We start from the raw sequence: 15,127 nt of genomic DNA, 5'->3' as shown, positions 1-15,127 counted from the left end.
AGTCAGTCTGATTTCGTATATTACTGCTGTTTACTTAAAAGTAAATGTGGGCACAGGAGACACAGAGACGTTCAGCGTGTTTTGGAAGTTAGAAGTTCAGACACCTTTTCAGTCTGGAGGCTTTAAACCATGAGTCCGAATAGGAATCCTTTGTGAACAGTTGCTGGACCCACATTAGAATTTAACAAAACAGAAAGCTGGGTAAAAAGCTGCCTTTAATTTCTAAGCTTTGTAAAATTTTGTTTACATTTTTTATCATAAATACTTTTTTTGTTTTAAAGCAAAGCCCAGGTACTTGGTCCACACGGTGTGATGCCGGGGTGCTTTGGACGGCACAACCTGGTCTGTTAGTCTGTACGATCAGCAGTCTGGATTCTAGTACGTGATTGGAGAGGCCACAGCGCGCCAGTGGTTTGTGTGCGTGTGGTAAGTTCCTGGCGGAACCTAGTGCTTTGATCCGAGACATACAAGTTGGAGAGTGGTGTTGTGGCCTTCTGACACGTTCTCTGGGACACTTTTATTTTTATTATTGTTCTTACTGATACGTGGTGGTGGTCAGAAGGCTTCCCCCAGCTTCTCCCCACAGAGAGTATGTAGACATGTCACGGCCTGGGTCCCCTGACACTTTCTGTGGTGCTGAGCGCGCTTGGCTCCCGGTGTTCTGCGGACGGGGACTCTCCTGTCATGGCGCTAGCCTATGGGTGTGACTGTGGCCCTCAGCCTCACAGCCCTTTCGCGGCTTGCTCCTGCAAGGTGGTTTGACCGAAGTAGAATCACAGAAGTGGGTGGGTGGCAGCGACATGGTCATCATCTGTCCCGTTGTTTCAGATGAGCCCTGCCAGTTTGAAAGCCAGGAGAGAGGCCGCACGGAATGCAGTGTCTTGTGGCGGTTGGAGAGCTTACCTGAGGGTCGGGCAGAAGGCTGCATGCACGTGTTGCCGGCCGACTACCAGCAGTCCGTGCGGCCTCTGTTGCGGCTGTTCTCAGTACTGGAGGTCCTGTTGGTGGTGGCCTTACTGTGCACGGTCCGCGTGGTGCCTGCTTGGCCTTCGGAAGGCTGTGTGTTGTCATGCTGTTGGACGGCGGCCCCTGCGCTCTAGAATGCAGTGCCTCCCCTCGGGCTGCGGAGGGGAGCTTGTCTGCCTCTGCGCCTCTCCCTGCGGTGCCTGCCTGGCCTCACACTTCTCTGGCTTCGGGGTCGTGCCGCACGACTGTCCATCACCTCTTTCCCAGAGGCTCTGGTCAGGAGTCCCTGCGTGCCAGTCTCCAGGCTGAGTCTGCTCCCCGAGCACAGGCAAACACGTGTGCCCCGAGAGTTGGGCGTCCGGTGTGTGCACTGTGCAAACATGGTACAGTGGCTTTGGACCGAAAACTAGTGTTCTTTGGAGTATCCTGAGGGCTGGGTCAGTGGCAACCTTCCCAGCGTCACTTGACGACTTACATCATGGTTTTCCTGCGAGTACCTTTAGCACCTTCGATACTACATGGTCTGCCACTCTCCCGATGAACGTGACACATGATGATCACCATTATTTTCATCATTTCCATTTGCTGCCTTTAGGGCGGAAGGAAGGGGAAGGGGTTTTTTGTTGTTTTCCTGCCCCACCCCCATTCTCTTTTCTTTTGGTGGCTTAACCCACACTTGCGCGGTGACTGATTCCACTCCCTCACCCGGTACTTCAGGCTTTGTTCTAGGCTCACATTTCAGATCTGCATGCATTGCTTGCCTTTTCCTGGTATCAGAATGTTGGTTCCTTGTTGTAGGAGCTCGACATGAGTTTCCAAAATTATCATGGGACTTGTGATTGTACAAGCCATGAACCTGTATAAAATGTCCCGGCCTTCCTCACTGACCTGCTATCGTGTTCCTGTGTCGTGTGCGTGTGACGTCTGGCTGCCACGTGAAGTTTCCGAGGAGAACCTTAAACGCAGACCATCCTTTTTTGCATGCTCTATTCTAAGTAGAATGTTCAATGTAACTAACTGAACTTGCATGTGGAAGATATTTAGGTTTTTTGTTTTCTATCTTTGTTTTGATTTTGTTTTCTGTTTTCTGTATATTTGCTTCCTGTGCCGTTGTAGTGGTCATAGGATGAGAATGCACTGGCAAGCCAGTGCCAGCAGAAGGTGATTTCCCAGCTCTGTCTGTCGTGCAGCATTTGAAGGGACTGTGCATTCTCGAAGCGCCCAGTCACCTCTCAGCCAGAGTTCGTTCCTATTCTTGTTTTACGTGCCAAACCCCGCAGTGCATTGGGCTCGAATCTCTGAACCCTGTGGACCCATTAGAAGACTGTTCGGATTGTCACAAATTGTAGTGCCTAAAAACATGTGCAAGCGGATTGTCTTAAAAAAGGAAAAAAAAAAAGAAAAAAGAAAGTTCTCCAAAGACAAAACAGGAACAATTATTATAACAAAATAATTATAGTCGAAATGTCTGTGGTTCCTTGGAAATGCTGCGCTCTTTGTATTTCCACCATTAGTGCGGTGTGAGCGGATGTGCATAGTTCAGAGGTCCTCGTGTTCGCATCTTACAATTAGGTAAATGACCTCATCTTTCAGGCTTGAATTCATTTTTAATTTTATTTTATACGATGTGTAGACAGTTCCCTGTTCTCTGCATTTAGAAGTATAAACAATATAAATCTGTTAATTCTGTAAGTAATTTTTATAATTATGATGTAACTCTATCCTATCCTTAAAACATTTAAAATAAACCCTTTATGTGCAAAAAAAAAAAAATTGTGGCCTATTATCTTGTGACTTGGCTAAATTAATATGTTATTTCTAATAGTTCTTTTGTAGATCCCCTATGATTTCTTATTTATAGGATATGATCATATCACCTGTAATTTTTAAAGTTTTACTTTTTTTATATCTAACTATGTGCCTTTTTTTTTCATATAGCACTGACTAGGACCTTAGTATAATGTTGAGTAGAAGCAGTGAGAGCAGGCATCCTTGATTTGCCCCTAATCTAATAGTATAAGTATTTCATCTTTCATCATTAACTGTACTAGCTGTAGGTTTTTCATACTTGTCCCTTATCACATTAAGGAACTTCTCTTATACTCCTAATTTTGTCTTAGAGTTTTTCCTAAGAATAGATAGTGAATGTTGCTAATGGGGTTTTTTTTTTTTTGCATGTATTGTGATAACGGTATTGTTTTTCTCCCCTCACTCTATAATATGGTGAATTACACTAATTTTCTAACATTAAACCAACTTTAATTTCTAAGATGAATCCCTACTTGGTCATGATATATCCTTTCATATGTAGCTGGCTACAATTTGCTAATACTTCTTAAAGATTTTTGCATCTATTTTCATAGAAAAAGTGAGTGATTTTCTTACTTTGTAATGTCTTTGTCTTTTTTTTAATATCAGGATAATACTGATCTCCAAAGATAAGTTGGAGGAAGTTCCCTTCCTACCTTATTTTTTGAATGAATTTGTGTGGATTAAAATTATTTCTTCCTTTAATGTTTAATAAAATTCACCAGTGAAGCTATTTAGGCTCAGATTTTCCTCTCCTTTATTATTTTTTGGGGAGAGAGGAAAGAGAGATTTTAATTATAAATTTAATCTATTTTATGGTAGAGGACTATTCAGGACATCCCCCCCTTTTTTGTAAGCTGTGTAGCTTTTACCTTTCAAGAAATTTGTCCATTTCATCTAAATTTTCAAACTTATTGGCATGAATTCTTTCAAAATATCACCTTGTTATTACCTTATTATTCTTTTCACATCTAAAAGATATGTAGTGATATTCTCTTTTTTCTCTTGATCAGTCTAACTACAGATATATCTCATTTTATTGGTATTTTCAAAGAACCAGCCTTTAGCCTAATTTTTTCAATTGTTTGTTTTCTATTAAATGATTCCCACTCTTATCTTTATTATTTCTTTCCTTCTGTTTATTTTAAATTTAATTTGCCCTTCTTCTCCTAGCGTATCAAGGTAAACTTTTATATAATTAATTTTTAACCTTTCTTCTTTTCTAACATAAGAATTTAAATTATGAATTTTCTTCAATATAGTATTAGCCACAACCCTCAAATTTTGATATCCTTTGTTCCCTTTTCCCGCCTTCCTTTGGGTAGAGTTCTTGTTCATTATTATTTTATCTTATTTCCATCATTAGCCTATTAGTCACGCATCTCTTAATTTTAGTGGTTTCCCTACGCCTTACAATATTCATCTGTAACTTATCACAGTCATCTTCAAACAGTATGATACTGCTCCATACATATTGAAACATAATAATATGCCTCTGTATTCTTCTTATCCTTTATTGTCATATATTTTACTTCTATGTGTGATAAACACAATACATAGTTGTTGTTTTTTTCATTAAAGTTAGTTAAAAAATTTTTAACTAAGAAAAAATTCTATATTTAACACTCCTGGTGCTCCTCACTCCTTTGTATAGGTCCAAATTTTCAACTGGTATTAATTTACTTCCACTCAAATAATTTCCTTTAGCCTTTTTTATAGTGAAAAACTATAAATTCTCTCAGCTATTGTTTGTCTGAAAATGTCTTTACTTGCCTTCTTTTTTTTTTTTTTTTTTAAGATTTTATGTATTTGTCAGAGAGAGAAACAGAGAGTGAGCACAGGCAGGGGGAGCCACACGCAGAGGGAGAATCAGTCTCGCTGCTGAGCAAGAAACCCAATGGAGAACTTGATCCCAGGACCCCTGGGATCATGACCTGAGCCAAAGCCAGGCACTTAACCCACTGCACCACCTAGGTGTCCCATACTTTTTTCATTTTTGAAGAGTATTTTCACCAATGTAAAATGCTAAATTGACATCTTGCCTCCCCACCCCCGCGCACCTTTCTACTTTTAAAAGAGATGGTTTACCCCTGGTCTTTTAGCTTGCGTTGTTCCAAGTGAGGAATCAATGACAATTCTTAACTCTATTCCCTTGTAAATATAGCTTCTTTACCACCTGCTTCAAACATTTTCTCTTTAACTAGGTTTTTAGTAAATTTGCTATGAGGTACCTTGGTATGGTTATCCTGCTAGAGTTTGTTGAGTTTCTTGGGTCTATTGTTAATAGCTTTCATGTTTTAAAAAACTTGGCTGCTGGGGCATCTGGGTGGCTCAGTGGAATAAAGCCTCTGCCTTCAGCTGAGGTCATGATCCCAGGGTCCTGGGATTGAGCCCCGCATTGGGCTCTCTGCTTAGCAGGGAGCCTGCTTCCTCCTCTGTCTCTGCCTCCTTCTCTGTGATCTCTGTCAAATAAATAAATAAAATCTTTAAAAATAAATAAATAAATAAAAATTTTTTAAAAATAAACTTGGCTATTATTTCTTCAAATACTTTCCTGCCACTACATTTTCTGAGACCCTGATTACACATATATAGTATTGTCCAATGTCTGAACAATTATTTCATAATATTTGCTCAGTCTTCTAGTTATTTATGCAGGAAAGAAAGTCCAGGACAACTTACTCGATCATGTTCAGAAATGAAAATTCCTTTTCCTTAGGTCTTTATTCAGATGTTACTCCAATCCAATCACTCCAATACTCCCTGTCCCCTTACCTGCTTCATTTTCCCCTTTAGTACTCATCATCCAACCCTATATATATTTACCTGTCTAATTTTTGCATTATTTCCCTTCATTAGAATAAATGTTCCATGCAAATATACAGGGATTTTTGTATATTTCATTACCCATTGTAGCTCAAGCACAAATTATTAGTTTTTATAATACATTAAGTACTCAATAAATATATAATGGATGGATGGATAGATAGATTAAAAAATCACCACTTTCGGGACGCCTGGGTGGCTCAGTTGGTTAAGCAGCTGCCTTCAGCCCAGGTCATGATCCCAGCGTCCTGGGATCGAGTCCCACATCGGGCTCCTTGCTTGGCAGGGAGCCTGCTTCTCCCTCTGCCTCTACCTGCCACTCTGTCTGCCTGTGCTCACTCTCGCTCCTCTCTCTCTCTCTGACAAATAAATAAATAAATAAATAAAATCTTTAAAAAAAAAAAAAAGTCACCACTTTCCAAAAACTGTGCTTAATGCATCTCTACCCTTTCTGCTTCTTGTGTCATGGTGCTGATATAACTTTACTGTGTATGTGTCTGTTTCTCTCTCTCTCTCTTTCTCTCTCTCTCTTATTCTGTGTGTCTGTCTCTCTCACACACACAAATGCATATACATCAGAAGTTCGTTTTTGTTTTTTGGGGTTTTTTTTTTAAGATTTTATTTGCCGGAGAGAGTATAAGCAGGGGGAGCAGCAGGCAAAGGGAGAAGCAGACTCCCCACTGAGCAGGGAGACCGATGCTGAGCTCGATCCCAGGACCTGAGCCGAAGGCACACGCTTAACTGCCTGAGCCACCCAGGCATTCCACGTCAGGAGTTCTTGAATAGCAGGAATGTGATTTTTTCTATCTGTGAGTTTCCAGCTCCCAGCACCAGGCACTGGGCTGGTCACAGGAAAATTACCATTTGTATGAACGGAAATTGTCATCCCAAAAGTGCAGTTCTCAAGACAACCAGCAGAGGACAGCACAAGGCCATGCATGTCTTTATTATCTCCCAGGGCATCTTTAAGTAGGGGTTGGTCTCAGATAGAGCTGAACCTTCCTCTTTAGGTTTAGACGCGCGAAATTAGTGCTATCTCCCCCCACCACCACCACCCAAAAAAAAAGGACTCAGGAGGGCCCAGGAAGCCTGCCCTAAGTTGTCCTGTCACATGGCTTTGCTGACTTAGCATCTCCTATTCATTTACTCCTTCATCCATAAACACCCAACCTTGACTGAGGAAGCTGAACACACACACACACACACACACACACACACACACACACACACAGTTCCACTTTATAGAAGAGCCCTCCTTTCATGCTCCCATCACCTTCTCTCCCAGCCTGTGCTATTTGAGTTTCATGGTTCAAGTGAGATTTCTCAGAGGTCTGTTTCCTGGCCTCCCGGTTCACTCAATGCACTCAGCAATTCCCTTGTAGCCTATTAATGCTCCCTATTTAAATGTAATACTTACCATAGGCACTGTGAGGAGGTAAGTTTTGTTAGTTCCAATTCATAGATGAGGAAACAGGCTCAGAGAGGAGAAGGAACTTGCCTAAGGTCACACAGCTGGTGGGTGGAAAGGGTGAGACCTGAACCCAGATGTGCTAGTCCAGGGCTCCCATGGCTATTTGTAGCCCCTCTCCACCTCAAGCCCCAGCGGAAGAAGGCAGGTGGGCTGGAGAACCCAGCGCTGGTTCTTCCTCTCAGGATTATTGTTCTCATCCTAAAATAAGCTCTGTCATTCCGGACTTCTTTTTTTTTTTTTTTTCCTTCCATTATAAACCTCTTTTGTGGCATTTACCTCCTGGGGCCATGGCCTGCTTCCTGCGAAGGCCAGCAGGGCAGGCCTGGATGTTACTGGTGTGCTCCTGAGCTTCACGCAGCGCGTTGCAGGGGTCTCTCAGAGCAGGGTTGCTGGATGGATGGCAAGAGGGATAAGTAACCAAAAAGGACAATGCCCAGAAGCTCTTTAGGGTTTCATCTACTCCTCCAATAATGTAATTCAGCAAATAGTCCCTGAAGCCCTCCCAGCACTGGGTTCTGTTCTGGGGGCTAAAGGCACAGTCGGTAGTGGGGAAACTGAGGCTATTACACAGCCAAGACAGGAAAGCTTGCAGCAACTCAGGGGAAGCTGTGCCCAGAATAGAAGGAGAATCCCAGCGGGGGCCGCTTGCACCCCTGCCCACAATAATGCTGGGAACCAGTTGCTGTTTCCTGCTGCCTGGGACCCACCGGGAGAGAAACCATTGTTTAGCTTGGAGCTTGGCCCCTTTCCTACCATCCAATCCTTCCCCTTCCCATTGTCCTTAGGCCTCTCATAGGGGTACAGGATGCAGCTGCTGGCAAAGCAGCAAAAAGAATGGTGGAAAGGGTTGGGGGAAGCAGATGAGGCCATCCCAGGAGAGGAGAGACACTTACTGGTGGTCCCTTCCCAGATGAGTGGCAGACAAAGGCTTTAGGCAGCAGGCTCCCTGGGCGCAGAACTCAGGCTTTGAGAGGCAAACAGGTCCAGATCAGGCTTCAGCATCTGCCCCTGATGTGCTGTGTGTCTCTGGACAAGACTCTCATTCTGAACATCGATTTCCTTCTCAGTTAGAGGCAAGGTAAGGGTCTTGCCTACTGAGGATTGGCTTCTTGTGGTGATGATTAACACAAAAATGCCTGATACCTAAGTATTTCTTTAATTTATTTGAGAGAGAGAGACAGAGAGAGAGAGTGAATGAGAAGAGAGGCAGAGGGAGAGGGAGAGAGAAAATCTCAAGCAGGCTCCACACCCCACACGGGACTCGATCTCACAACCCTGAGATCATGACCTGAACCAAAACCAAGAATCAGAAACTTAACCGACTGAGCCACCCAGATGCTCTACCCCCTGCCCGGCAAGTATTTTTAAATGTTCATGTATCTTCCTTCCCCCCAACTTTAACCATAGCAAACCACCAAGAAATACAATGATGGCAGAGCGGCTGCTTATAGCAGATGGAAGCAGCACTTTCTATTAAGTAAATGAAGATGTATTACCCACTGAGTCATCATCAAAATCAAATTTTAATAATCTGTAATAAATTACATTTAATAATTAATAATGACCTTAATGGAACAGCTGACATTTTTTGAGACATTTATCAACACTTACTAGGGGACAGGCATATTCTTTACTTTGTGAGCTAGGTATGATCCGAGCCAGGTTCATAGACCCGTGAGCAGGGCAGGTACACAGAGCCCTCCACTCAGAAAGGTGCTCCATAACTGGGGTTTAAAGCCCTCTGGTCACCATCTTGAAATTCTTAATAATTTCATCTTTGAACTTGGGTTTTGTAAATGAAGTCCAAAGGAAATAATGAAGCATGCACTGGGGTCTTGGAAATGCAGCTACACAGAGTTCTGCCTGTCATTGTCCCCACCCCCCTCAAAACACCCTCCCCAGAATGGGTTCTTGGCTGCCTGTTGTTCTGTGTCCTCTGGCCCAGGTAGGGGCTTGGATGCAGACATAAGGAAAATTGGGTTGAGGATGCCTGTCATGAGGCAGGAGCCCATACCCCTGTGAGTATCATGCTCAAAGGAATGTAATATTAAATAGTGAATAATAAACAAGTTAAGTGAGAAATCATGGAAGAAAGGAAAAAAAACTCCTTTTCTTGCTTTTTGAAAAAAGAGCCCTGCATTTTCATTTGCACTGTGCCCAATATATTAAGTAGCTGGTCCTCGTTATTATTACTGTCACCATTTCACAAAAGTGGAGGCTCAGAGAGGCTCAGTAATTTCCCCGAGATCACACAGCCACCAAGTGACAAAGTTCAAGCATGGACTTAGATCCCAGGGGAGAGGATTCTGAGACCTTAAAGAGCCACAACACAAGAAGGGTCTCAAGATTTGGCTTTGCCACTTACACAAGCTGGGATTTTGAGCACAGGAATATCATCTTTGCCCACAGTTCCCTGAACTGCTAAGAGGATTTAGTAGGCATCACCCATCCCCCATCATTTCACAGCCTAGCAAGCACTTCCATGCAGCTCCCTTCCCTAAAAAGCACTGAACAGAAAGCAGGACAAGGAATATTCTCATTCTCATTTTACAGACAGGAAAGTTGAAGCCCCAGAGCTGCAGAATGCCTTAGCCAAGTTCACGCTGCATTTCAGCTTTCAGGTCTGGGAAGAGTAACAGGGCTCCACAGACATGTAAACATCCCTAAGTGAAAAGATGGATCACAACACTGGGAAGTCCTTGTGTGGGAGCCCACCATGGGCTTCTCAGTGCAGAAACCCTTGCTCTGAGAAGGTTGGCTTCATCTCTGGCTTTGAGAGTCCCAGGTATGAGGGAGGAGGCCAGAGAGAAGACACCAGGCCTGCAAATTTCAAAGGTTCTTATAATCCTTTGGGTTGTTTATCCAACACAGGAGGGTTGTTATCCACAGATCAACAAACAGGCAGACAGAGGGACCAAATGACAGATGGAGCAGAAGCATCCCCTTAAGCTCTCACCTCTATGCCTCAAGCCTCCCCACCCATGACTAGCCCACTGGCCAGTCCAGGGGAGGGCCCCATCTGCAGAGAGGTCTGTGTCTGACTGACCAGAAGTCATTGCAGGTAGGTCATGCATCCTTGGACTTGCCTCACTCCCCTGGGTTCCTCAGCCCCTGATTGACGTTGTGACATCTTTGAGGCTGAAGGGCCAATGGAAGGGCTGTTCTGGGCTATCCTGGGCTAGTCACCTCTCTTGTCTGGGGTTTCGCTTGCCCCCAGAATGAGTTTGTGAAGTGGTCCTTGAGGTCAGGACCCTTCCTGCCCACCCGCAGACCTTCCAGGAGGCACTAGAATGGAGTGTCCAATAAAATGTTCTGTAGTGATGGAAAAGTTCTGTGCTGCTTGAGAGCCGCCAGCCACATATGTCCACGGGGCAAAACAGCAGTGAGACTAAGGAACTAATTAAAACTTTTTATTCAATTTTAATTAAGTTAAATGTCAGTTTAAATTGCCATGCGTGGTTTGTGGCTACCATATTGGGCATCGTGTTTCTAGAAACAAAAGAAGACAACAAAAAACAGAATAACTACACCTAATTGGAGCTCCCAAAGCACTTTCACAAGCATCTTCTCATTGTCTCTCCTGTGAAGCAGATGTTCATCCCATTTTGCAGAGGGGAAAACTAAAAGCCAGAGAATGTGAATAGCTTTCATGCTCACAGAGCTAGTACAGGAAGCATGATTTCATTCCACATCTCTTGACTCCAAATCTCTGCTGGTACCTCTACTTAATGCTGTCCACTTATGTACGCATTGTATATTTATTGGGATACCCAGACGAAGATGGATTTTATTGTGTGGGTATAAAATGTGGATATAAAAATTATTTCAATAAATGTAGGTGTAAAAATTACTTCAACTGACTTTTTTCCAAATAGTTCAAAGCACTTTGTTTTGTTTTGTTTTGTTTTAAGATTTTATTTACTTGACAGAGAGAGACACAGCAAGAGAGGGAACATAAGCAGGGGAGCAGGAGAGGGAGAAGCAGGCTTCCCCATGCGCGGGAAGACTGGTGAGGAGCTTAATCTCAGGACCCGGGATCATGACCTGAGCTGAAGGCGAAGCAAAGATGCTTAATACTGAGCCACCCAGGTGCCCCATTTTGCTTTATTTTTTAAAAAGATTTTTATTTACTTATTTGAGAGAGAGAGAGAGTGTGTGTGTACTAGTTTTGGGGGAGGGGCAGAGGAAGAAGGGGAAGCATGCTCCCCACTGAGCAGGGAGCCCAACGAGGGACTCAAGCCCAGGTCCCTGACATCCCGACCTGAGCCGAACTCAGACAGACGCTTAACCTACTGAGCCACCCCAGCACCCCAGCACTTTGCTTTAAATCACCTACATTTGATAGCACTCAGATTTATACTTCAGGCCCCAGCTTCCACCCAGAACTCCAAATGGACACAGGCATTTCCCATTTTATTGTGCTTCATTTTATTCCGTTTCACGGGTAGTGCATTTTTTACAAACTGGGGTTTTGTGGCAACCCCGAGTTAAGCAAGTCTACCAGCCCCATTTTCCCAACAACATGTGTTCACTTTGTGTCTCTCTATCACATTTTGGTAAGTCTCACGGTATTTCAAACTTTGTCATTATTATTTTTTTTAAAGATTTTATTTATTTATTTGACAGAGAGAAATCACAAGTAGATGGAGAGGCAGGCAGAGAGAGAGAGAGAGGGAAGCAGGCTCCCTGCTGAGCAGAGAGCCCAATGCAGGACTCGATCCCAGGACCCTGAGATCATGACCTGAGCCGAAGGCAGCGGCTTAACACACTGAGCCACCCAGGCGCCCTGTCATTATTATATTTTTTATGGTGATCGTGATCAGTGATCGCAAACACTGAAAGCTCAGATGATGGTTAACATTTTTTTAGCAATAAAGTATTTTTATTTAAAGTATGTAGACACGCTATTTTAGACACGCTATTGCACACTAGATGACAGTCTAGTGTCAACATAACTTTTATATGCACTGGGAAACCAAAAAATTCATTTGAGTCACTTTATTAGAAATTCGCTTTATTGTGGTGGTCGGTAACTGATCCCACAATATCTCCAGGGTATGCCTATATACCACAGCTCATTTGAATGTTGAATTGGCTTCTCAAGTTAACCCCAAACTGCCCTTCACCATCTCAGTAAACAGCAATTTCCTTCTTCCATTTGTTCCACGCTAAGCCTCTGGAGTCATCTAGTATTCCTTTCTTTTTCGTACCTTTTATGTAATCCCTCAGCAAATATTGTTAGTTCTGTCTTCAAAAAGCCAGAGTGCTCTTTTTCAAAATCTAAGCCAGAGCATGACTCCTCTTAGTTTTTGGAATCAAAAACAACTAGAGACCAGCCTTGAAAATTCCCTGAGCAGAAAAAATCACTTTAATCATACAAACAAAGCTTCATTTAGCTTCAAGTTAGCGAGGTTAACTTGACCTGAACTATTTCTTGCTTGTGCCTCTGGAAATCATAAGCGAAACTAAAACTAAAAGCCAATTCCCTATCATTGAAGGAAACTCTAATATTATAACCAGTCACAGTGAAGAACAATCACTGCTTTCTTACTATATAAGCTGCCTTATGATCACATAAACCCTGAGCCTCATTCCAGGTTTTGGTCTGAGTGCTCCCAGTTTGCAAACTGTCTTCTTGGTGTGTGCACCATACAGTTTTACTAATTACTGCTTCAGTGATCCATTGGTTTTACTTCTGTTATTCCTGAACTTCTGACATTTCAGGTCATCTGAAGTGGGTCCCAAAGTTCTCCAACACTTTCAAAACTGGTGAAGCAACAGGTGTTGGTACCCACAGAACCCCCAGAGCTCAGTGCTTTCTCACCTACCCTGGAGCTTGTGGGGGAGTCTGTCTTGGATCCAAGCTCCACTGTCTGTGTTTTGAGCTCTTCAACTTTATTGTACATGCTGGCGTTTTGTTGAAGCTTCTTGGTAAGTCACCCTATTGTGTTCAAAAGTTGGAGGGGGCGGAATATGTGATTCCTTGTGTTTTAGAAGAACTATTGGGAAAAATGGCACCTTGGAGTTAGGATGTCTTTGAGAATCTAAAGCAAAGATGATTTCCACCTGATCTATGGACCATGATCTTGTGCCGTTTCAAAAAAACGGGCGAACTTTTGGAATCGTTGTGAAAACTTTCACTTAGGTAAGACCACCTTTCGGGGGTACCCTTAAAAGAGATGATTCCAAACCTCTCAGTGACAGTAGAATGCATTCTTTGATTGATAATGTAGAAGCTTCTAAAAGGCAAAGACTCCAAAAACAGCTCTTAAAGGATTCTTACAGCATGCAAATAAAAAATCTTAAGTAAAAATTCTTTGGTCATCTGAGCAGATAGTCTTACTTTAGTCTATCTGCCAGAAACACAGTTTGGATCCACTGTTCTTTTGAGTTTTGTACCTGAAACATGGCTAAAATATTTAAAACAAAAGTGTTAAGGTCTCTGTTTGTGTCTGTCTGTGTATTCATGTATGTCCACATATGTATGTGATATTAATGTGTATTAACTTGTAAAATTTATTTTGTGAAAAAAAATTGTATTGCACAAAATGCATTTGTATTATACATAATAAATTTTGTAAAAAAAATTTTTGTATTAATCTGTAAAAATTAATTTGTAGAGAGCTCTATTTAATTGGCTTAAAGAAGATTAAGCATTTAGGGGTGCCTGTGTGGTTCAGTCAGTTAAGCGTCGGACCCTCAGCTCTGGTCATGATCCCAGGGTCCAGGGATTAAGCCCCGCATTGGGCTCTCTGCTCCTCAGGGAGCCTGCTTCTCCCTTTCCCTCAGTAGAGAGTCTGTTCCTCTCCCTCTGTAGCTCCCCCTGCTTGTGCTCTTTTGCTCGCTCTCTCTCTCTCTGTGTCAAATAAATAGATAAAACCTTTAAAAAAAATAAAATAAAATAAAAGACTGAAGGACACATACTGAGCAAGATTTTTTAAAAAGAAAACTAAGCATTTAGACAAATCCAATATGCTCTCAGAAATATAGAAACAAATCCAAATGTTTTTCAAGTTCATGTGATTTGAGATAATCTTTGATAAATAAAAGCTAGTTTAAATCTGTTGGTTTAATAAAAGCAGTCCTGTCCTCAAAATTTGTCAACAAGAAAAATAACAAGATGATCAGTTGTTTAATGTCTAATCCAAGCATAATTGTTAAAAGCAAGTAATTCAACTAAATATAACTAAAAGGTTATACAAAATTAAGCTAAATAATGTATATTCAATTGAATATATAAATCATCTCCAAATAAACAATAAATGCTAAACATAAGTTTATCTACTTCTGACTTTTTAATTTTTCACAGAGAGACAAAAGGTATTTATTAACCATGTTTTGTGCCACATTTAAAAATTTATCATGAGGAAAAATATACTTCTAGAAATTTATGAAATGTGCTTATAAATTTGCTAGTCCAACAATGACTGACTTTTTAGTTTTCACTAGGAATTAAGGATTCTAAGAGTTAAGAATTTTAACTAATATATGTAATGAAAACTGCTAGAAATATTAAGGGTTAAAAAAACACAACTGGCTATGAAAAGCAGGTAAGGAAAGTAGAAGGTGTTTTTGGGTAGGGGAAGGAAAGAAGAACATGGGGAGTTTTTTGGTTTGGATTTTGGTTGTTTTCTTAAGAGAAAAGAAGAAAGTAATTTTGTCCTAAAGTAAAACCATTATCCCTGATTAAGAAAGGAAAAAGTAAGACAAAACCTGAATGGATACAGAAAGTTGTATGAGGTTTTGGAAAAGCAATCTTGAGAATTTCGGTCAAGCTGATTAAGATTGAAATGGATTTATTTATGTTCCCCAAAAAGGAGAGGTTTAATACCAAAAGTACACTAATACGAAATTAGAATTTAGTTTTCTCTGTTTAAAGGACAAAGTTTTGGGGATGCCTGTGTGGCTCAGCCAGTTAAGCATCTGTCTTTGGTTTGGGTCATGATTCCAAGGTCCTGGGATCAAGATCCATGTTTGCCTCCCTGCTAAGCAGAGAGCCTCCTTCTCCCTCTCCTTCTGACTGCTTGTGCTCTTTCTCTAGCTTTGTTATATAAA

This window comes from Neovison vison, chromosome 2, assembly GCF_020171115.1.
Source record: "Neovison vison isolate M4711 chromosome 2, ASM_NN_V1, whole genome shotgun sequence".
Classification (NCBI taxonomy): domain Eukaryota; kingdom Metazoa; phylum Chordata; class Mammalia; order Carnivora; family Mustelidae; genus Neogale; species Neogale vison.
This window is presented reverse-complemented; position numbering follows the sequence as displayed.